This window comes from Hyla sarda, chromosome 4, assembly GCF_029499605.1.
Source record: "Hyla sarda isolate aHylSar1 chromosome 4, aHylSar1.hap1, whole genome shotgun sequence".
NCBI lineage: Eukaryota > Metazoa > Chordata > Amphibia > Anura > Hylidae > Hyla > Hyla sarda.
Genome location: NC_079192.1, coordinates 350,664,264 through 350,689,884, shown reverse-complemented (window position 1 = coordinate 350,689,884; position 25,621 = coordinate 350,664,264). Strand labels below are relative to the sequence as shown.

The window sequence follows — 25,621 nt, the reverse complement described above, 5'->3', positions numbered from 1 at the left end:
CTTGTTGTGCGTCCTCAGATCATTTCACGCCCACATACGGGGTATTTCTGTACTCAGGAGAAATTGCGTTACAAATTTTGGGGGTCTTTTTTTCCTTTTACTGCTTGTGAAAATAAAAAGTATGGGGGTACACCAGCATGTTAGTGTAAATTTTTTTTTATTTTTTTACACTAACAGGCTGGTGTAGCCCCCAACTTTTCCTTTTCATAAGGGATAAAAGGAGAAAAAGCCCCCTCAAAATTTGTAGTGCAATTCCTCCCGAGTACGGAAATACCCAATATGTGGCCCTAAACTGTATCCTTGAAATACGACAGGGCTCCGAAGTGAGAGAGCACCATGCGCATTTGAGGACTAAATTAGGGATTGCATAGGGGTTGACATAGGGGTATTCTACGCCAGTGATTCCCAAACAGGGTGCCTCCAGCTGTTGCAAAACTCCCAGCATGCCTGGACAGTCAGTGGCTATCCAGAAATGCTGGGAGTTGTTGTTTTTCAAGACGTTTTTCAAGACGTTTTTCATTTTTATTGGGGGGGGGGGGGGGTACAGTGTAAGGGGGTGTACATGTAGTGTTTTACCCTTTATTATGTGTTAGTGTAGTGTTTTTAGGGTACAGTCGCACTGGCGTGTTACGGTGAGTTTCCCGCTAGGAGTTTGCGCTGCTGCAGTCACATGGGGGTCAAACCTACAGCTGTTTCAAAACTACAACTCCCAGCACGTACTGACAGACCGTGCATGCTGGGAGTTGTACTTTTGCAACAGCTGGAGGCACACTGGTTGGAAAACCTTCAGTTAGGTTCTGTTACCTAACTCAGTATTTTCCAACCAGTGTGCCTCCAGCTGTTGCAAAACTACAACTCCCAGCATGTACTGATCACCGAAGGGCATGCTGGGAGATGTAGTTATGCAACAGCTGGAGGTACGCAACTACAACTCCCAGCATGCCGAGACAGCTATTTGCTGTCTGGGCATGCTGGGATTTGCAGTTTTGCAACATCTAGAGGGCTACAGTTTATAGACCACTGCACAGTGATCGCCAAACTGTGGACCTCCAGATGTTGCAAAACTACAAATCCCAGCGTGCCCAGACAGCAAACAGCTATGTGGGCATGCTAGGAGTTGTAGTTTTGCAAGATCTGGAGGGATATAGTTTAGAGACCACTATATAGTGGTCTCAAACTGTAACCCTCCAGCTGTTGCAAAACGACATATTCCAGCATGCCCAAACAGCTGTCTGGGCATGCTGGGAGTTGTAGTTTGGCAACATCTGGAGGGCTAGAGTTTAGAGACCCCTTTACGGTGGTCTCAGACTGTAGCCCTCCAGACAGCATGGAGGAAGGTAGGGACCCTACTGCTGTCTTTACAGCTTTTCGGGATTTCATTGCGGACTTTAACTGTTTAACAGCATCTTCAGCCTCTGGAGTCCAAACCTTGGGATTAGAAGTCTTCTTGGTGAGAGAGACAATGGGAGCCACCAAGGTGGAGTAATGAGGAATAAATTGCCGATAGTTACATAGTTAGTATGGTTGAAAAAAGACATACGTCCATCAAGTTCAACCAGGGAATTGAAAGGAAGGGTCCAAGGGGATAAGGGAAAGGGATGTAGTTTTATAATTCTGCATAAGCATTAATGTTATTTTGTTCCAGGAATGTATCAAACCCTGTTTTAAAGCTGTTAATTGTTCCTGCTGTGACCAGTTCCTGAGGTAGACTGTTCCATAAATTCACAGTCCTTATGGTAAAGAAGGCGTGTCGCCCCTTTAGACTAAACATTTTCTTCTCCAGATGGAGGGAGTGCCCCCTCGTCCTTTGGGGGGGTTTAACCTGGAACAGTTTTTCTCCATATTTTTTGTATGGGCCATTTATATACTTATATACGTTTATCATATCCCCCCTTAAATGTCTCTTCTCAAGACTAAACAATTGCAGCTCCTTTAATCACTCCTCATAGCTAAGATGTTCCATGCCCCATATTAGTTTACTCGCGCGTCTCTGCACCCTTTATAGCTCCGCAGTGTCCCTTTTATCAACAGGCGACCAAAACTGAACAGCATATTCCAGATGAGGCCGTACCAATGCTTTATAAAGGGGGAGTATTATGTCCCTGTCCCTTGAGTCCATGCCTCTTTTGATACACGACAATATCCTGCCGGCCTTGGAAGCAGCAGCCTGACATTGCATGCTATTCTGTAGTCTGTGATCTACAAGTACACCCAGATCCTTCTCTACCAGTGACTCTGCCAGTTTAATCCCCCCTAAGACATACGACGCATGCATGTTATTAGTACCCAGATGCATAACTTTACATTTATCCACATTGAACCTCATTTGCCAAGTGGATGCCCAGACACTTAGTCTATCCAAGTCATCTTGTAACCTATACACATCCTCTATAGACTGTACCGTGCTACAAAGCTTGGTGTCCTCTGCAAAGATAGAAACAGAGCTGTTAATGCCATCCTCTATATCATTGATAAATAAATTAAACAACAGCGGTCCCAGTACAGAACCTTGGGGTACACCACTAATTACCGGGGACCAATCAGAGTACGAATCATTGACCACCACTCTCTGGGTACAATCCATGAGCCAGTGTTCAATCCAGTTACAAACTAAAATTTCCAAACCCAAAGACCTTAAAGGACAACTGCAGTGGTCAAAAATCCCTGCCCAAATGTTCCCCAACAAAAGTTATACAATTCAGTCAATTAGTTCTATTTACCTATATGCAGCCATTTCTGAGATATTAGAGTTGCCAGCATAGCCCAGTCCTGCGTCCGTCCCCTATTCATTACATTGCAGCCGCCATCTTGGGGACGGAGATCTCTTCCTCCCAGCAGTGTTTGTGCTCCCCCTAGCCTCTGTCAGGTCCTCCCTGCTTATGCATATGCATGAGCGGGTGCTTTCTGAGGCAGCCATAGGCTCAGCCTCAGAAACGCCCCTATCTGTAAGATTCAAGCAGGGGGAGAATGAGGACGTCCACAGCTCCTCCCCCCTCCCCTGCTCTGTCTACACAGGACCTCACTTATCACGGGGAGGTTTCAAGTTTTCATGGGGGAAAACACAGAGCAAACCACAGAGCAGGGAGGGGGGAGGGGAGGACGTGTGTGTGAAGGAGACATATTACACTGCACGGGCTGGTGGTGTATAGACTACAGGGAATAAATATCATACTGGAGATGATTCTGTGTGTGAGAGGGGGGGGGACTACAGAATGACATGCTGGGAGTTGTAGTCCCTGTTATGTGTGTGTGTATGCCAGTGTTTCCCAACCAGGTAATGCTGGGAGTAGTAGTTTTGCAACATCTGGAGGCACCCTGGTTGGGAAACACTGGTGTATGAACTACAACTCCCAGGAGACTACAGAGATACAATAGAGGTGTTTGTGAACTACAACACCCAGGAGACTACAGAGATACAATAGAGGTGTTGGTGAACTACAACTCCCAGGAGACTACAGAGATACAATAGAGGTGTTGGTGAACTACAACTCCCAGGAGACTACAGAGATACAATATAGGTGTTTGTGAACTACAACACCCAGGAGACTACAGAGATACAATAGAGGTGTTGGTGAACTACAACTCCCAGGAGTCTCCTGATACAGTAGAGGTGTTGGTGAACTACAACTCCTTTATACACTCAAACAGCAGAAAGCTGACAGGGCATGCTGGGATTTGTAGTCTTGCAACAGCTGGAGGCACCACTGGAATTCCCAGCATGCCCGAACAGCATATAAAATAACTGGGCATGCTTGGAGTTGTAGTTGTGAAAAAGATGGAGGGACCCCTATCAGGACAGTTTTATAGACAAACAAATATGTTTTTTTTTTTACCATTTTTACTTTCACTATCCACTCTCCAGTACCCACACTACAGTGAGCACGGAGGCAGCCTGCTTCATCACTGGACAGGAGCCAGCATGGGGAGGGGGAGATGAGCAGAAGGGGAGGGTGTATGCATAGGGAAGGGAGATGTGGGCGTTACAATATAATAATTTGCTCGGGGGGATAGAACAGGGGGAGGGCAGCAGCTTACAGGAAGTAAGCACAAGGCATGATGGGAGATGTAGTTTTACTTTCACTTCTCCTCCGTAATTCGTGTGCTGATAACGGGAGAACGACTGGGCCAATTTTGATGGGGGAGACATCGTTGGAAAGGTCTTTCAAAGACCTATTAAATGAGGTAAAAAAGTTTTTTTGCCCAGCACTGCAGATGTCCTTTAACTTACCTGTCAGACGTCTATGAGGGACAGTATCAAATGCTTTAGCAAAATCCAGAAACACTATATCCACAGCCATTCCTCTGTCAAGGCTTCTACTTACATCTTCATAAAAGCAAATTAGTTGGTTTGACAACTTCTATCCTTAGTAAACCCATGCTGATTATCACTTATAATACTATTATCCCCTATGTATTCCTGTATGTAATCCCTTATAAGTCCTTCAAACAATTTACCCACAATGCACGTTAAACTTACCGGTCTATAATTGCCTGGCGAAGACCTAGAGCCTTTCTTGAAGATTGGCACCACATTCGCCTTGCGCCAGTCCCTTGGCACAATACCAGACACCAGAGAATCTCTAAATATCATAAACAAGGGTACAGATATTACTGAACTTACCTCTCTAAGAACTCTTGGGTGTAGTCCATCCGGCCCTGGAGATTTGCTTACATTTACTTTACTTAACTTACCTTGTACCATCTCTACATTAAGCCAGTTCAGTACATTACATGATGTGTTACCAGCACTGACCTGTCCAATGTCAGCTCCTTCTTCCATAGCATATACAAAACTAAAGAACCCATACAGTAGCTCCGCCTTCTCTTGATCGCCCGTGACAGCCTCCCCATTATCATTATTAAGGGGTCCTATATGCTCTGTTCTTGGTTTTTTTGTATTTATATATCTAAAAAATATTTAGGATTAGTTTTGCTTTCTTTGGCCACCTGTCTCTCATTTAGAATTTTTGCTGTTTTTATTACATTTTTACAGATTTTATTAAGCTCCTTGTACTCTTTTAATGTTATAGCTGACCCATCAGATTTGAATTTTTTGAAGGCTATTTTTTTATTGTTTATTGCTCTTTTAACATCATTTGTCAGCCATGTAGGATTTAGTTTTAATCGTTTATATTTGTTCCCCTTTGGTATATATTTAGCTGTATAGTTATTTAGAGTTGATTAAAAAATTTCCCATTTACCTTCTGTATCAGTATTTGAGAACACCTCCCCCCAGGCTATGTCCTGTAGTGCAGCTCTCAGCCCAGGGAAATTTGCCTTTTTAAAGTTATATGTTTTTGCCTTCCCCGTCTTTCTTTGTTTTCTACATTTTAAGTCAAAAGTAACTACCGTATTTATCAGGGTATACCACGCACCGGCCTATAACACACACCCTCATTTTACCAAGGATATTTGGGTAAAAAAAGTTTTTTACCCAAATATCCATGGTAAAATGAGGGTGCGTGTGTGCGCGTGTATACCCTGATACACCCCCAGGAAAGGCAGGGTGAGAGAGGCCGTCGCTGCCCGCTTCTCTCCCCCTGCCTTTCCTGGGGTCTAGAGCCCTGCTGCCGACCCTTCTCTCCCCCTGGCTATCGGCGCTCGTCCCCTGCGTCGTTGCTATGCACGGCGCGGCGCACCAACGTCATGCGCCGCGCAGCGCATAGCAACGACGCCGGGGACGCACGCCAGAGGCCTGCAGCAGCGCGGACCCGACCCAGGTAATTATGCCACCGGGGATGGGGGGAGGCAACGGGGCAGCGGCGCCAGCAATGGGTGCCGCTGCCCTTTCTCTCCCCCTGGCTGTCGGCGCCGCTTCTCTCCCCCTGGCTATCGGCGCCGGCAATGGGGCGCCGGCACCGATAGTCAGGGGGACAGAACGGGCAGCGGCGCCGATAGCCAGGGGGAGAGAAGGGTCGGCAGCAGCACTCTAGACCCCAAGAAAGGCAGGGGGAGAGAAGCGGGCAGCGACGGCCTCTCTCCCCCTGCCTTTCCTGGGGGTGTATCGGCGTATAACACGCACATAGACTTTAGGCTAAAAATTTTTGATTAAAAAGTGCGTGTTATACGCCGATTAATACGGTATATTGTGGTCGCTATTACCAAGGTTTTCCCGCACAGTTACATTACCAACCAGCTCTGCGTTGTTGGAAATGATCAGATCCAACAAGGCATCACTTCTTGTTGGGTCCTCCACAAACTGGCCCATAAAATTATCCTGCAATAAATTTAGGAATTGTCGCCCCTTTGTAGTTTTAGCCAGCCCCCGGCCCCAATCTATATCTGGATAGTTAAAATATCCCATTATTACCACTGTACCTGCCCGGGCAGCCCTCTCTATTTGTTTATGCAGCCGACCTTCTATCTCTTCAGTGATATTAGGGGGTCTGTAGATTACACCAAATACTATTTTTTCAGTATTTCCCTCCTTTTGTAATTCTACCCACAATGATTCCACATCCTCAGAATCATCACACACTATGGCATCATTCACACTGACTTTCATATCACTTCTAATATACAGACAGACTCCACCACCTTTTCTGTTCATTCTATCCTTGCGAAACAATGTAAACCCCTGCAGATTAACAGCCCATTCATGCAAGGAGTCCAGCCATGTCTCAGTGACCCCTACTATATCAATATGTTCCTCCAGTATCAAGGCCTCAAGCTCCCCCATTATATTTGCTAGGCTTCTGCCATTTGTGAACATACACTTTACATTTCCATTAAGTTTTACACATATAGTCTCATGGGCTAATGGGATTTTCTGAGTTATTGGGGTTAATGTTATTATTTGACTTATAAGGGCTAATTGTACTATTTAAGTTATTGGGGCTAATAGGATTTTTTGAGTTATTGGGTCTAACGTTATTATTTAAGTTATTGGGGCTAATGGTATGTTTGAGTTAATGGGGCTTATTGTAGTTATTGAGGCTAACGGAATTTTTTTGGGATTACAATTTTTCGGGCTACATTTATTTTTACGGCTTGTTTGTAACCCATGGATCTCCTTATCCACTGCTCTTAACCTCCCCCCACAGGACTCCTCTCCACCCACCATTATGTCCCGACCCCTCTCTAACCTATCCATCCCACTGTTTCTTTGCTTTCTTTGCTTTATTATCCTCCCCCCACTCACCTAGTTTAAATACTCTAACACCCCTTCCAGGATTCTCTCCCCCAGCACAGCGGACCCACTTCCATTCAGATACAAATTGTCCGTAGAATAGAGTTTGTACCCCAATGAAAAGTCAGCCCAGTGCTCTAAAAACCCAAACCTTTCCCCCTTACACCACGACTTAAGCCATGCATTTAACTCCCTAAGCTCCCGCTGTCTTTCCTGCGATGCGCATGGCACAGGAAGTATTCCAGAGAACACAACCTTAGAGGTCCTTCCCTTCAGCTTGGCACCCAGTTCCTTGTAATTATTCTTCAAGGACCTCCACCTACCATGTATTCTGTCGTTGGTTCCCACATGGACCACGACAGCTGGGTCATCCCCAGCCCCCCCTAGTAATTTGTCCACCCTTTCCACCACATGCCGAACCCTGGCACCAGGGAGAAAGCAAACCATTCGGTTGAGGTGGTCTTGGCGACAAATTATTCTATCCGTCTTCCTGATTATAGAATCCCCTACCACAACTAACTGTCTTGGCCTAGTAATAGGCAAAACAAAAAAAGCACTGAATAGATTTTAAACCGGTCAGTCAGGGCTAGTCCAGTACAGCAGAAAACTTGTTAGGATCCATCTGTGGACCTTGACTAGTAATGATATAACCCAGAAAAAGAAGACTGTTTTTTTTTTCCACAAATACACTTCTCCAGTTTAGCGTAAATATGGTTGTCTTGGAGACGTTGTAAGACCTGGCGGATGTGGGAATGATGAGTCTGAACATTGGGTGACTAGAGTAGCCCACAACACAGGTGTATAAGAGGTCACGAAAGATATCATTAAGGAACTCCTGGAAGACTGCTGGAGCATTACAGAGTCCGAACTGCATCACAAGATACTCAAAATGTCCATCCCGAGTATTAAATGCAGTCTTCCATTCGTCACCTTCTCTTATGCGAATCAAGTTATAGGCACCTCGAAGGTCAAGTTTGGAGAAATTCCTCGCCCCACGCAGACGATCAAATAACTCTGATATCAGGAAAAGTGTAGGGGTTCTCGAGTGATTTTATTCAGTCTGCGATAGTCAATGCAGGGCAGCAAAGAACCGTCTTTTTTCTCTACAATGAAGAATCCAGCTACGGCAGGGGAAGATGACTTCTGGATAAAGCCTTTTTGAAGATTTCCTTGAATATATTTAGTCATTACATGAGTTTCGGGAACAGACAGAGGATAAATTCTTCCCCGAGGAGGAGTGGTCCTGGGCAATAAGTCAATAGGAAAATCAAAGGGTCGATGAGGTGGCAATACTTCAGCATGCTTCTCACTGAAGATGTCAGCATAGTCCTGAAGATATGAAGGCAAAGCGGGCAGAGGAGTAGAAGGAGAAACCAACTTAGACGGATGAGTTTGAATACAAGGACTGTTGCAGTAAGGTCCCCAATGGAGAACTTCTCCAGTTTTCCAATCCAGCTGCGGGGCATGGAGTTGCAACCAAGCAAGGCCAAGCAGGAGAGGGGAGGTACAGTGAGGAAGTACATAGAAGGACAAGTTTTCCTTATGCAAAACTCCGACCTGCATAGATAACGGTTCTGTGCGGTATAGCACAGTCCAGTCCAGATTTTCTCCATTAACCGTAGAGATGTACAAAGGCTTCAACAGGCGAGACACCGGCAGATTATACTTACGAACTAAGGAGGCATCAATCCTGCGGAACCAGAATCCAGGAAGGCAAGAACGGAAATAATCTCTTTGGAGGGTAGGTTAAGCTGGACCGATAAATTCAAGTGTGGAGAGGTGGTGTTCACACCTAGGGAAGCCTCTCCCACAAACCCTAGGTGCAAGCATTTCCCTGTGACTGGGGATGTATAGGACAATCTTTGAGGAAATGATCTGCACTGGCGCAGTAGACATAGATTCTCAGTTTGTCTGTGCGTTCTTTCCTGCAGAGTAAGGCGAGACCGATCCACCTGCATAGCCTCCACTGCGGGAGGCAACATAAAAGGTTGCGGTGGTTGCAGGAAGACTGGTGCCAGGTGAGGAAAGCACCGAGGTCATGCAGACTCCCTTTCTTGATGTTGTTCCTCACGTCACTCAGAGAAACTGATATCAATCCGGGCGGCCAGTTGTATGAGATGATTTAAGGTAAATGGCAATTACCGGGCAGCAAGGACATCCTTAATATGGCTAGAGAGTCCTCTTTTGAAAGTGGCGCAAGGAGCTTCATTATTCCAGGATATTTCTGAAGCCAGAGTACGATATTGGATTGCGTACTCGCCCACAGAGGAGTTGCCCTGAGAAAGGCTCAGCAAAGCCGTTTCAGCGGAAGAAGCTCATGCAGGTTCTTCGAAAACACTTCGGAATTCCGTCAGGAAAGCCTGAAGACTGGTTGTGAGAGGGTCACTGCGATCCTATAGCGGAGTTGCCTAGGCCAGAGCCCTTCCAGTTAACAAACTGACGACAAAGGCCACCTTCGCTTGTTCCGTAGGGAACTGTTCCGCCATAAGCTCTATGTGCATGGAGCACTGTGTCACAAATCCACGGCAGGACTTGGGATCCCATTCATACTTCTCAGGAAGAGACAAACAGAGCTTGGATCCCATGGTGACTGCAGGAGCGGGAGGCATTACAGGAGCAGGAGGAGGCTGAGGCAGTTGTTGCTGGGCAGTCAGCAACTGTTGCATCATGGCGGACAACTCGTTTAACTGTCGCGCCTGCTAGGCTAACTGCTGCGACTGGAGAACCACTACAGTGGCGAGATCCGGATTCTCAGAGCTACCCCAGCGGGATCCATGGCCGGATCTTGCTGTAATGCTGCTGGATGTAAATCCACTGACCTGTGTGGCTGATGACAAGGGCAAATCCAGCTTTATGAATATGTGCACAGCACTGACAGCTCTGACAGGGCTCACCGCCCCTCTCCGCCAGTCCCTCCCAACGCCAGCGGCGCTGTACATAACATTGGATGCGTCCCCTTGGCAAAGCGTCTTCCCCATGTGACGCGTGCTACTGCCCTAGCGACGGGTCCTTGGCAACTGACATTTCTGCTCCGTGCTCCAGATACACAGAGAGTTCTCCGGTGTGTGAAGCATTTACAGATGTCGTTACACTTACCTGTTTTTTGCTTATTTCAGTGCCTCCCTCATACAGTGTCATGGTTATACAACATTCAATGTAGATGTTTGTTTATTTTTCTGCTTTGCTGCCTGTATCCTGCATTTTACTGAATGTCACTTTGGCTCCTCCCCATTGTTTTGGGTGCCAAATTCAAGCATATTTAAATTTTGTATGTGCCATTATGCTGTACCACTGATCTGAAGAAGGGGGTGCTGTCCCCCAAAACACGTTATCCTGTTTGATACCCTCTCTTCTCTAATAAATTGTTCCAGCTTTGGTTAAAACCTCCTCCTTTGCTTGATCATTTCCATCGACACTGGACATCAGCAGCGCCGTCTCCAAAGGGTCTTCTTTCTTCCATGTTTCTCCTATTTCTGACACCTTTATTCCTGTAAGGTTTATGTTGTAAACATGATCTATTTATGAAGTGATTATAAATTTCCCCTTTAGCTTGTATACTTTATTACTGAGGACAAAGTCACAATCCATGTCACTTTGGTCCTCTCTTATTTAGTAAAAATTGACCTTCCTAAGGTTTAATGCTATGTATCCCCACTAGGTTACATTCTCTTATAGATTACATAAAAACTTATTGGCCCTGATTTACTAAGAGACCAGTGTAGGTTTCTTTGTGGGTTTTAATTCCCTAAAAAATTTTGTCCACAGTATTTTCCCTACATTTTGCTTTTTTTTACACATGCTCTCTCATCTGTCGGGTTTTCCTCAGCTGAAATCCACCACATTTTCTGTGGAAACCTTAGTAAATATGTTTGGTTTTTGTTAAAATGTCGGGAACATGCCCCTTTTCGGTGGCCATGCCCCTTTTTCCTGATGCCCTTGCCCTTTTTACGGGTTTTCTCAGTAAAATGGAAAGTTATTTTGTTTTTTCTCAATTCTGCCGCAAATTCCGGTGCAGACAGAATCTGGCGCACAACCCGACAAAACATGTCGGGTTTGCAATAATAAATGAAGGCCATTATGTTGTGATAACTAATGCCATGATGACACCCTACGTCTACTTTGGATACTATGTCTGGTCTATTGATTAGTATAAGGTCCAGAAGTGACCCCCCCCCCCTCTTGTTTGGTACTGAACTAGTTGGGAAAGATAATGGCCCTTTATTAATGCCAAAAACCCTTCATTTGCTGAATCTGCAAGTTTCAGCTTCCCAGTCTATATTACAATAGGTAAAGTCACCCATAATAATTACTTTACCCATCTGATTTGTAATTCAGGGAATGAAAACATGATTTTGTGATCTGTTAGGCTAAGTGGTTGTTATGTATACTGAACCACTTTGCTAGCATGTTACCATATTGTATTGAATTTGGAAGTTTGGAGATCTTGAAATCCTTAACCAATGGCAAAATGCCATTAGTGTTTTCATTTAGCATTTAACTGTGTTGCAAAGTCTTTGGTAGCATACTGTACAACTCTTACATTCAGAAACCTCTTTTGTGTTAGAGATATTACAAAATGCTGCAAGTGAGAGCAAATAAGGCACTTATCATTAGGGATCGACCGATTATCGGTATGGCCGATATTATCGGCCGATAATCACGATTTTGGGCATTATCGGTATCGGCAATTATCTTGTCGATAAGCTGATAATGCCCCGCCCCCCGCACCGCACCGCGACCGCCACCCCCTCGACCCGCCGCACCTCCGACCCACCGCACCGCGTCGCACCCCCCACCGTGATGCTAGGCGGTATACCGGTATGGATTTTTTCCCATACTGCTATACCGGTCGGGCCCCTCCCCCACCCTCCGAGTGAATAAAAAAATTAAACTTACCCGTAATGGGGGTGGTCCAGGCCATCCTTCCTTCATGTAGTGTCCGGGGGCGTTCCGGGTGGTCCGGTCCGGGCTGTCCTTCTTCTCCAGCGGGCCTCTTCTCCACTCCGGGCAGGCTCCGGCCTAGTATGCTGCATAGACGCCGCTACGCCGTGACGTCAGGTGCGTCGCTGCGCACGGGCGTCACTGCGCAGCGACGTCTATGCAGCGTACTAGGCCGGAGCCTGCCCGGAGTGGAGAAGAGGCCCGCCGGAGAAGGACAGCCCGGACCGGACCACCCTCCACCCGGAAGGCCCCGGACACTACAGGAACGATGGATGGATGGCCCGGAGCACCCTGGCAGGTAGGGGAGAGAAGCGGGTGGTGGCGGCGGCGGCCTATGGCCCCGCAAAAGCCACTGCAGATCATTGATTTAAAGCGCCCGCTTTAAATCAATGATCGGCAGCGGTGTCGCAGGGGGTTAAATAGCCGATAACTTATACCGAAATATCGGTATAAGTTATCGGCTATCGGCCCTAACCTGTACCGATTATCGGTATCGGCCCTAAAAAACCGATATCGGTCGATCCCTACTTATCATAACTATGTTATCAAGAGTAGTTATTCACATTCCATACCTTGTTTGCATTACCTGTGAAGATTTGTGAATTCAATAGTCACATGGTACTGCATAATCATTTCCTTGCAGTCATGGGTATATTGATTGTGTTGCCCACTGGAAGCTGTGAGGTTCTGTTGTGTTCGTTGTCATATGACCTTAGTCATTATGTTGCACCTGACTAAAAGTGATCTATGCTACTTTAATGTCCGTTTTTGTGTTTTTGCATTTTTCCGTTTTAGGCCCTGTTCAGACTTTGTTTTTATGTATTATCTGTTTTCTGTGCTATTCTCCCTGGCTAGGGAATAGTTAATGGAAATAGCCAATGACAACTCGGGTGGGGCAATTTAAACCCGAACTCTGCTACACTCTGTGCTCGTAATTCGATCTACTCTGATGTTATTAGTTTTACCTTGGCTATGTTTGTTTATCTGAGTTTTAACACAATCACTGACAAAACCTGAACCCTCACATCCACTATAGCTAATTCTCACATAAATCCACAAAAAAATTGCTAAAAGTATCTTTAAATATCTTTAAAGATACTCTTAGCAATTTTTTTGTGGATCATCTGAGTTTTAACCATGGTTATTATGCCTGTTTATGAAATAGATTTTAGTCTACTTAAATGTTTAGTACATCTGTCGGTTTTTAGGATTATGTATGTTTGTTCTGATTTAACCTTGTTATCTTAGTCTGTGTTCACACTGTGAGTCTTGCTTGTATCGTGCTCTGTATTTAGTATTCCTGTTTTGAGTCCTGACCCATATTCCTCCATGTTTGGAGTTTGGCTTTGTATTATTCCTGTTTGGTATCCAGACCTGTATTCCTCCATGTGTTGGAGTTTGTTTTTTTGGAGTCTATTCAGACCTATCCGATTCTCAGGCTAGTGTTCTGTGTATTATATGTCTGTTTCCTACTAGGTCAACAACCTGATCACACGGTGGAGTGTGCCCGCAGGCTAGTAGTCTACTTGGCTTTAGTATTGATGTCCCTCCATGTTTGGAGTGGGGAGTCTAGAGAGTTCATGATTTCTGATCTTAAGTGTTTTAAGTACATGCACTGATGATAGTGTACAAGATTACTGATCTATAGTGTCCTCTGTGCTTTATCACTGATCTGTGTCCTCTGAACTTTTATCTGTTTGTGTAGTGTTCTGTGTCCAGTGTGAACAGTGTTCTATGTTTCCTGACCTGTTTGGTGTTGACATTCAGTTCATCTCTTTATACCCTGCATCTCCAGGTTTCTGCTGTATACTTATTCCATATCAAGCCTTGTTCATTTATTCATATATGCCGTTTATCTTGATTCCGATTTCTGAATTGTATGTTAGTATGCTATGTCCTGCCCTGTTTGTATTTTTATATCCTGTCTGGTTTATCTGGTTGTTTTTTTGACTATGTACAGTATTATTTGTGTAACTTTACGCCCAATGCACTTTAACACAGGAAGGGACCGGCAGCATGGTTGTCGATCTGCTGTATAGGGGGGATGGGCATGGGCGTGGGTCATGACAGCTACTATATGGTTGGAGGATAAAGTTTGGGCTTTTTTTTATATCACTAAATCATTTATTGAATAAATAGGAAAAAATGTTGTAGTTTCTTATCCACAGTATGGACTAGTATTATTAGACGATGAATTATACAGTCCACACATGATTACATATCAGAAGCAAAACTTCTTTGTATGCAAAGTGATAGGGTGGTTTTGAATTATATTATGAAATAAATTGTTAGCTCATATCTGAGTTTTATGGTAACCAACAGTGAAATTAACGTCTTTTGTATTATTTTGGAATTTTAAAATGAGACTACCGTGTCTTCTGCACTCTGCTGACTTTCTGTTTTTGTTAACAGATGTGTAATTAATGTAGCATAATTATTAAGCTGGGATGCTTTAAGATCCTAATTTAAAAGTAAGCTTCTTGCAGGTCTTGAATGACATGTCTGCAACACCATGACAAATAGCAAGGTCAAAATGACCTCACAACATTAAAGGATTTGCTTTTATATTTGATTAGTGCATTAATAACAAGACAGTTAATTTGTAAAGCACAATACATCAGAGGAAATCAATTGCAGCTATGAAACACAGATGTTCAGAGAAGCCTTGAATGGAATGCTTTACATAAAGCACATTTAATTTCCAATATTTGATACAATGCAGTAGTCTTAAAAGGAAGCACGGTGATATAAATTGAGCCACTCCATAATCCTTTTATTTCTATTGTTCTGCATTTTGAGTGCTTAAATCCATTTAAATGATTCAAATTAACAGCTTTCCTGTTTACATTCTCACTTATTTCCTATAAAAAAAAAAAGTCTATTATTTCAAAGTTTTAACTTTAAAGGGGTACTCCGATGTAAAACATTTTTTTTAATCAACTGTTATACAGTTATACAGATTTGTATTAAAAAAAATCTTTGCCCTTTCAGTACATTTTAGCAGTTGTATGCTACAGAGTAAATTCTGTTCTTTTTGAATTTCTTTTTTGGTCTAGTTCTAAGTGCTCTCTGCTGACACCTGATGCCTGTATCAGAAACTGTCCAGAGCAGGAGAAAATCCCCATTGCAAACCTATGCGGCTCTGGACAGTTCCTGACACGGACAGAGGTGTTAGCAGAGAGCACTGTGAAGAAAGAAAATTTAAAAAGAAAATAATTTCCTCTGTGGCATACAGCTGCTAAAAAGTACTGGAAGGGTATAGATTTTTTAATAGAGGTCATTTACAAATCTGTTTAACTTTCTGGCACCAGTTGATTAACAAAAAAAAACAAAAAAAATGTTTTCTACCGGAGTACCCCTTTAAGTTTTAACCAAAACCTTTTTTTTTTAAATGTACAAAAACATAGCTTATTTTGCAAGAATTATATAGGGCATTTGGTTACTGTAGATTGTGGTTAGTGTGTATAGGGGTTACTATATGTCTTCTATTTCATTGTTCACACTCTATACATTGTAGAACTTACTAACAAAGCACAATTAACTGTATATTTACAAAGAGGTTAACCCCTTAAGGACTCTGTTTTTCCATTTATTCCTCATCACCTTCTAAAAATCATAACGCTTTCAATTTTGCACATAAAATTCAATATGATGGCTTATTTTTTGAGCCACCAATTTTACTTTGCAGTGACATTAGTAATTTTACAAAAAAAAAAACACGGCTAAATGGAAAACAAAATTTATTTTGTGACAAAATTGAAGAAAAAATGAAATTTTGTAAATTTGGGGGCTTCCGTTTCTACGCAGTGCATTTTTTGGTAAAAATGACACCTTATCTTTATTCTGTAGGTCCATAAGGTTAAAATGATACCCTACTTATATAGGTTTGATTTAGTCGTACTTATGAAAAAAATCATAACTACATGCAGGAAAATGTATATATTTAAAATTATCCTCTTCTGACTTCTATAACTTTTTTATTTTTCTGCGTATGGGCCAATATGAGGGCTCATTTTTTGCGCCGTGTTCTGAAGGTTTTATCAGTACCATTTTTGCATTGATCGGACTTTTTGATCGCTTTTTATTCATTTTTTTATGATATACAAAGTGACCAGAAATACGCTATTTTGGATTTTTTTTGCGCGTACGTCATTGACCACTCAGTTTAATTAACGATTTATTTCTATAGTTTGGACATTTACGCAGGCGGCGATACCACATATGTTTATTTTTATTTACACAGTTTTTTTATGGGAAATGGGGGGTGATTCAAATTTTAGGGAAGGGGTTAAATGACCTTTATTCACTTTTTTTGCAGTGTTATAGCTCCCACAGGGGGCTATAACACTGCACACTCTGATCTTTTACCCTGATCCCTGCAAAGCCATAGCTTGGCATGGATCAGCGTAATAGGGGGTTGATTGCTCAAGCCTGTAGCTCAGGCTTGGAGCAATGAAACGCCAATCGGCCGCGACGGAGGAAGGTAAGGGGCCTCCGCTCGCGTCCTAGCTGATCGGGACATCGCTGCCGGGAAGCTTTTACTTTCATTTTCTACGCGGTGATCAACTTTGATCACCGCGTCTGAAGGGTTAATAGCGTGCGGCACAACGATCTATGCCATGCGCTATTAGCACAGGGTCCCGCCTATCAATAGCAGCCGGAACCGACCCGGTGTGATGCTATGTTTTAAACACCGGGACCGGGCGCATGGCGTACAGGTATGCCCTGCGTCCTTATGAGGTTAAAGGCCAATGTTTTGAGAGAATATATACAAATGAGTATAAACAGATGGAAAACAGAGAACACAATGGTGTTCCACAATTTGAAGTATTAACCCCTTAAGGACGAGCGCCATAAATGTATGGCGCTGCTAAGCATCACTTGGCACACAGCACCATACATTTATGGTGCTGCTTTGCGTGATCACCGCACTACACTACACTAACACAAAATAAAGAGTAAAACACTCCACATACACACACCCTTACACAATTCCCCCTCCCCCCAATAAATATTAAAAACAGCTCGTACGGCACTGTTTGCTAAATGGAGCCACCAGCTGTTGCAAAACTAAAACTCCCATTGACTGGCCAGGAATGCTGGGAGTTGTAATTTTTGCAACAGCTGGAGGCACCCTGTATGGGAAAGGCTTCTTTCAGTCCTGGATAATAAATCTAGGGAAGGGACTTCAGTCCTAGGGTGCAGTGTGGTGACTGGGTGCTCTAGTCCCAGTGTAAGCACAATGAACAAAAGAAATTCACACACACTGTTTCACTGCAACAATTCCTTCCTGTTATATATGGATTCTTTCCAAAATTATAACACGGTACAGGAAGGCAGAAAAATTATAATCACCCACTGTGGATAGAGCAAAGTCCGCACGATGTGTCTTGGAGTAATAGCCGACTTCTTTATGACATCATGTGCAGTATTCACTGCTGGATACTCCGGCCATCTCCCTTCACACGAAGGACAGGTGAAACAAGTTGCTACGTTTCAGAGGCTACGCCTCCTTTCTCAAGCATAGTGCACGTTTCCCCATCACCAACATACATAGTATCAAACTCTCGCGAGATTTAATTCTACAAAAATACAAAAGTACAAAAGTATATACACATATTTTTAAAAACAATGTACATTAATATCTAGAAAGATACCCTACAGAAACACATTAAAATTACAATATTCATTAACCCCTTCAGGACCAAGCCCATTTTGGCCTTAAGGACCAGAGCGTTTTTTGCAATTCTGACCACTGTCAATTTAAACATTAATAACTCTGGAATGCTTTTAGTTATCATTCTGATTCCGAGATTGTTTTTTTCGTGACATATTCTACTTTAACATGGTTGTAAATTTTTGTGGTAACTTGCATCCTTTCCTTGTGAAAAATCCTAAAATTTGATGAAAAATTTGAAAATTTAGTATTTTTCTAACTTTGAAGCTCTCTGCTTGTAAGGAAAATGTATATTACAAATAAAAAAAATTTTTATTCACATATGCAATATGTCTACTTTATGTTTGCATCATAAAAATGACAAGTTTTTACTTTTGGAAGACACCAGAGGGCTTCAAAGTTCAGCAGCAATTTTCCAATTTTTCACAAAATTTTCAAACTCACTATTTTTCAAGGACCAGTTCAGGTTTGAAGTGGATTTGAAGGGTCTTCATATTAGAAATACCCCACAAAAGACCCCATTATAAAAACTGCACCCCCCAAAGTATTCAAAATGACATTCAGTCATCATTTTAACCCTTAAAGGTGTTTCACAGGAATAGAAGCAAAGTGAAGGAGAAAATTCACAATCTTCATTTTTTACACTCGCATGTTTTTGTAGACCCAATTTTTGAATTTTTACAAGAGGTAAAAGGAGAAATTTTATACTTATATTTGTAGCCCAATTTCTCTCGAATAAGCACATACCTCATATGTCCATGTAAAGTGTTCGGCGGGCGCAGTAGAGGGCTCAGAAGGGAAGGAGCGACAAGGGGATTTTGGAGAGTACGTTTTTCTGAAATGGTTTTTGGGGGGCATGTTGCATTTAAGAAGTCCCTATGGTGCCAGAACAGCAAAAAACCCTCAAATGGCATACCATTTTGAAAACTAGACCCCTTGAGGACTGTAACAAGGAATAAAGTGAGCCTTAATACCCCACAGGTGTTTCACGACTTTTGCATATGTAAAAAAAAAAAAATAATTTTCACTAAAATTTGCGTTTCCGCCCCAAATTTCAAATTTTTCCAAGGGTTAATAGCAGGAAATACCCCCCAATATTTGTAACCCCTTCTCTTCTGAGTATGGAGGTACCCCATAAGTTGACCTGAAGTACACTACGGGCAAACTACAATGCTCAGAAGAGAAGGAGTCATATTTGGCTTTTTGAGAGCAAATTTTGCTCGGGGGGCATGTCGCATTTAGGAAGCCCCTATGGTGCCAGAACAGCAAAAAAAAAAACCACATGGCATACCATTTTGGAAACTAGACCCCTTGAGGAACGTAACAAGGAATAAAGTGAGCCTTAATACCCCACAGGTGTTTCACGACTTTTGCATATGTAAAAAAAAAAAAAAAAATTTCCACTAAAATGTGTGTTTCCCCCCAAATTTCACATTTTTGCAAGGGTTAATAGCAGGAAATACCCCCCAAAATTTGTAACCCCATCTCTTCTGAGTATGGAGGTACCCCATAAGTTGACCTGAAGTGCACTATGGGCGAACTACAATGCTCAGAAGAGGAGTCATATTTGGCTTTTTGAGAGCAAATTTCGCTCGGGGGGCATGTCGCATTTAGGAAGCCCCTAAGGTGCCAGAACAGCAAAAAAAAAAAAAAAACACATGGCATACTATTTTGGAAACTAGACCCCTTGAGAAACGTAACAAGGGGTACAGTGAGCATTTGCCCCCCACTGGTGTCTGACAGATCTTTGGAACAGTGGGCTGTACAAGTTTTAATTTTCACGGACCACTGTTCCAAAGATCCGTCAGACACCTGTGGGGGGTAAATTCTCACTGCACCCCTCATTACATTCCGTGAGGGGTGTCGTTTCCGAAATGGGGTCACATGTGGGGTTTTGTTTTTTTTGCGTTTGTCAAAACCGCTGTAACAATCAGCCACCCCTGTGCAAATCACCTCAAATGTACATGGTGCACTCTCCCTTCTGGGCCTTGTTGTGCGCCCCCAGAGGACTTTACGCCCACATATGGGGTATCTCCGTAGTCAGGAGAAACTGCATTACAAATTTTGGGGGGCTTTTTTCCCTTTTACCTCTTGTGAAAATGTAAAGTATAGGGCAACATCAGCATGTTCGTGTAAAAAATTTAATTTTTTTACACTAACATTCTGGTGTAGACCTCAACATTTCCTTTTCATGAAGGGTTAAAGAAGAAAAAGCCCCCCAAACCTTGCAATTTCTCCCGAGTACGGCGATACCCCATATGTGGCCCTAAACTGTTGCCCTGAAATACGACAGTGCTCCAAAGTGAGAGCGCCATGTGCATTTGAGGCCTAAATTAGGGATTTGCATAGGGGTGGACATAGGGGTATTCTACGCCAGTGATTCCCAAACAGGGTGCCTCCAGCTGTTGCAAAACTCCCAGCATGCCTGGACAGTCAACGGCTGTTCGGCAATACTGGGAGTTGTTGTTTTTCAACAGCTGGAGGCTCTGCTTTGGAAACAGTGGTGTACCGGACGTTCTTATTGGGGGAGGGGGGCTGTGTAGGGGTATGTGTATATGTAGTGTTTTAAACTTTTTATTTTATTTTGTGGTAGTGTAGTGTAGTGTTTTTAGGGTACAGTCACATGGGCAGGGGATTACAGCGAGTTTCCCAGCGCAAAATTTGCTGCATCTCAAACTTGCAGCGAGAAACCCACTGTAAAACCCTCGTCCATGTGAATGTACCCTGTACATTCACAGGGGGGGTGCACCAGCTGTTGCAAAACCACAACTCCCAGCATGCATGGTCTGTTAGTGCATGCTGGGAGTTATAGTTTTGCAACAGCTGGAGGCACACAGGTTAGGAAACACTGAGTTAGAAAGAGACAATGTTTCCCAACCTGTGTGTCTCCAGTTGTTGCAAAACTACAACTCCCAGCATGCCCAGACAGCTGAAGGGCATGCTGGGAGTTGTAGTTCGGCAACATCTGAAGGGCCAGATGTTGCTGAACTAAAACTCCCAGCATGCCTGGACAGTCCGTGCATACTGGGAGTTGTAGTTTTGCAACAGCTGAAAGAGCACAGATTGGAGACCATTATACAATGGTCTCCAAACTGGGGCCCTCCAGATGTTGCAAAACTACAACTCCCAGCATGCATGGTCTGTTAGTGCATGCTGGGAGTTATAGTTTTGCAACAGCTGGAGGCACACCGGTTAGGAAACACTGAGTTAGAAACAGACAATGTTTCCCAACCAGTGTGTCTCCAGTTGTTGCAAAACTACAACTCCCAGCATGCCCAGACAGCTGAAGGGCATGCTGGGAGTTGTAGTTCGGCAACATCTGAAGGGCCAGATATTGCTGAACTAAAACTCCCAGCATGCCTGGACAGTCAGTGCATGCTGGGAGTTGTAGTTTTGCAACAGCTGGAAGAGCACAGATTGGAGACCATTATACAATGGTCTCCAAACTGGGGCCCTCCAGATGTTGCAAAACTACAACTCCCAGCATGCCCAGACAGCCAAAGGCTGTCTAGGCATGCTGGGAGTTGTAGTTTTCAGACTCCTAGAAGCAGCAGTGAAGATCTTCACTGCTGCTTCTGAGGACCAGATACTTACCTGCCGGTCCCGTCGCTGCTCATCCACGTGGCCGGTCCCGCAGTGCTCCTCGGTCCCGCCGCTTGTTCGGGTAAGTCCGCCGATCCCCACGTGTTCCCCCACCTATGCCGCGAGCCCCCGCAGCCATCGTCCCCCGTTCTGCCCGACTTCCAGGGGCGGGCAGTGCGGGGGATCTGAACTTTCACCCCAGATCACTGTGATTGGTCCACAGGGACCAATCACAGTGATCGCTGACCAGGACCATCAATGGATGGTCCTGGGGGTGAAGCAGAAGTTGTCCCCTGCTGGAAACAGCGGGACTTATGCTGGTTAACCCGTGCGATGCTGCGCATCGCCGGGTTAACTGAATGTCATTTATAAACGTCGAGATGCGCGAACGCACTGCACAACCCGGCGTTTATATATGACATTCTGCGGGAATAGGTTAATGCCTCTACATTAACTGAATATTTAAAATCACATAGAATCCCAAGGGCACTGAGAAGTACGGTACATCCAGTTCTGCTACAGGACGATAAAGATTATCAAAAAAAGTGGCATGACTTATGCAATAGGCATTCACTCGATCTCATGTGCTTAACAGTGCAGCATTTACAAACTGCCATTCAAGAAGTGCAAAATGAATTAAAAGAGGTAGATAAAGAATTTAAAGCACATGAAACAACTGAAACAGTTGAAAAAATACATACAGAGTTAAAGCACAACATTGAAAAACTACGCACCTCTATTCTACAAGTGAAATTATCTAAGTTTGAACGAGACACCAAGGATTATTTGTATGACAGAGTCTACACTTGGGCAAACGAAAGAAGACGCGTCCGACGTCTGAACCGAGAGGCAAAGAAAGATTTTGAATGGTTTGACGGAACGTAGTGAAACGCAAGGTGTGAATACATCTGTTTTTTCAGGCACACGCCCAAAGGACACAAGAGGAAGAAAAGCAGCAAATGTGAACTTGCCAGGAGGAACACAGACCAGAGGTCAAAAGAAAAAGCCGGTGAGCTATTGAATAACATCTCTAAAGTGGAATTGACTGATAACCAGAAAAGTGTCATTAATAAAGGTTTGGGTTTTGTGCCGATAGAGAAAGGTCACAGTTTAGATTTTTTGGTCGATTTTCACAAATTTTGTAGGAATATTAGACTTAAGATGTTTTTTCAAGATAAACAACAGGTTACTAGGGACAACGTTGCTCCACTTCCTCCGAAATTAAAGAAAAAGAGTACTTTTGATCCGAATGTGAATTGCCCCCTGTTGGACACGTTCCAACAGGTGGTGATTAAAGAGATTACAGAAAAATGGGATAAGGTTAAAGAAAATAGGAAACCAAATTTTCAGAAAAAATAAAAAATAGCATTGACAGAATTAAAAAATGATGATAGGATAATTGTAAAAAAAGCGGATAAAGCTGGAGCAAAGGTTGTCCTTGATAAAACTATGTATATTGAAGAAGCATACAACCAGTTAAATGACTGTCAGGTCTATGAAAAATTAAAAGGAGATCCGATTAAAGAAATTCAGAAGGATATTGTTACACTGTTGGAGGAATCTTATGAAAATGGAATTATTGATAATGTAGAGAAAAGTGCATTATTAAATACTACCCCACGTACACCTGTACTTTACTTGTTGCCAAAGGTGCACAAAAATTTGGAGAGACCCCTGGGACGACCTATCGTCTCGGGGGTCGACTCCCTTTTGTGCCCTTTGGCAATTTATGTTGACAGTTATCTGCAAAAAAATTGTTGCTTCATTACCAAATTGTTTGCGTGACACTAACCAATTTCTGGACTACATAGCGGGGGTTGAAGATTCCCATGAGTTTCTGCTATGTACTCTAGATTTAAAAAGTCTGCACACCAATATTCCTACTCAAGAAGGGATTTTTGCCATAAAAGAACATTTAATTAGAGATAGTATACAGACTAATGCTAAGATTAAATTCCTAGTGGAATTATTAGATATTCTGTACAAAAATTATTTTCATTTTGGAGAGGATTATTTTCTTCAGAAACAGGGGACTTCGATGGGGTCCCCTGTGGCCCCCAGTTTAGGTAATATTTTTATGTCCCAATTTGAGAAAAAATTTGTAGGGGGACATTGCCATAGTGAGAAGGTGAGGCTGTGGGTCCGCTATGTGGACGACGTGTTCGTCCTCTGGGCAGGCTCACAGCCTCAGCTCCTCGAGTTTGTCGAGTATCTACATGGTTGCCATGAATTGATGGAATTTTCTTGTGAGTCTAGTGATAGAGAGATTCATTATCTAGATGTAAGAATGGTAAAAAATATTGAAGGAAAGTTGGAGACCACTTTGTATGTTAAAGAGACTGATCGTAATAACTTGTTACATAGACAAAGCGGACATGCGCCGCAAGTATTCAAAGGGATCCTGAAAGGGCAACTTATTCGGACTAAAAGAATTTGTAGTAATGAGGAACAGTATAAAAAAAACAAGGAAATGGTTGTTGAAAAGTTCATGCAAAGAGGGTATGACAAGAAAGAATTGGTGCAAGCATGTAAGGAGGTAGATTTATTAACAAGAGAAGATCTAAGTAAGTAAAAAGTGTAATAAAAATTATTCTAAAGAAAATAGAATTAGTTTATTTTCTACATATAATTGTCATTCAAAAATGATTAAAAAAAATATACAAATACTGGGGATTACTAGGAGCAGACGATAAAAGTGGTCGTCTGTTCAGAGAACGCCCCAGATTTGTATATAGGAAAAATAAATCAATTGCTAACCATTTGATTAGAGCAGATCTCAAAAAGAAGAAAACAGACAAACAGACTTTTATTAAAGCTAAACAGTCAGGAACTTTTGCTTGTCTAGCTTGTCAAAATTGTAATGCTATCATCAAAGGCGATACGGTGTCCCATCCCATGAAAGGGACCAAGATAACGATCAGGGGATGGCACTCCTGTAACAGTAGTCAAGTAGTGTATCTTTTAAAATGTCCCTGTGGGATGGGATATGTTGCACAAACAATGAGACCAATTAAACAAAGAATAAACGAACATAAAAGTACAATTCGTACATATAAAAAAAGACAGATGACAAAAGTCAGAAACAAAAATATGAGACGAGCGTGGCAAGGCACTTTTTTGAGAGAGGGCATAGCATTAATGAACTAAGATGGCAAATACTGGAGAACATTGAAGGTGATAATAGTGAACAGATTAAGATGAGGTTACTGAGAAGTGAGGTGTGATGGATTCAAAAGTTGTGCAGGTTGCAGCCCCATTGAATTAATGAATATTGTAATTTTAATGTGTTTCTGTAGGGTATCTTTCTAGATATTAATGTACATTGTTTTTAAAAATATCTGTATATACTTTTGTAGAATTAAAATCTCACGAGAGTTTGATACTATGTATGTTGGTGATGGGAAACGTGCACTATGCTTGAGAAAGGAGGCGTAGCCTCTGAAACGTAGCAACTTGTTTCACCTGTCCATCGTGTGAAGGGAGATGGCCGGAGTATCCAGCAGTGAATACTGCACATGAAGTCATAAAGAAGTCGGCTATTACTCCAAGACACATCGTGCGGACTTTGCTCTATCCACAGTGGGTGATTATAATTTTTCTGCCTTCCTGTACCGTGTTATAATTTTGGAAAGAATCCATATATAAAAGGAAGAAATTGTTGCAGTGAAACAGTGTGTGTGAATTTCTTTTGTTCAAAGGCTTCTTTCACACTTCCGTTATGACACCGAAGTGTGACGGACATTGGGGGGAGTCGGGGAGAATAACGGGAGAAAAAATACTGCTTGTATTGTCTTTTTCTCCCTCTATTCCTGTCAAAAAACAATGGCACAGATGGCCCCAATAATAGTAAAAACGTCAGGACCTGTTGTTGCCTGTTGCTCCCCTTCATGAGAACGGACGTTAAAGTGACAAAAAAAAAGAGACTTTAACGGACGTTTTTGATGGGGATCAACAGCAGTGTGAAGGGGGCCAAATCCCTAATTTAGACCCCAAATGCGCATGGAGCTCTCTCACTCCGGAGCCCTGTCGCATTCCAAGGCAACAGTTTAGGGCCATATATACGGGGTATTTTCGTACTCGGGAGAAATTGTGGTACGAATTTTTATTTTATTTTTCTCCTTTTACTCTTTATGAAAAGGAAAAGTTGTTTCATACTTCATATTTTCACAAGATGTAAAAGGAGAAAAAGACCCCCAGAATTTATATTGCAATTTTTCCCCATATGTGGACATAAAGTGCTCTGCGGGTGCACAACATGGCTCAGAAGGTTTGAGAGTGCCATTTACATTTAC

General features: G+C 42.9%; 1 long non-coding RNA gene across 1 annotated transcript; it reads left to right on the top strand.

The window, feature by feature from the left end:
* Positions 1-4,024: 4,024 nt before the first annotated feature.
* Positions 4,025-24,975, top strand: LOC130267205 (uncharacterized). Its single transcript, XR_008843095.1, has 3 exons — positions 4,025-4,182; positions 22,250-22,338; positions 24,686-24,975. It is a non-coding gene; the product is annotated as an uncharacterized LOC130267205 (long non-coding RNA).
* Positions 24,976-25,621: the final 646 nt, after the last annotated feature.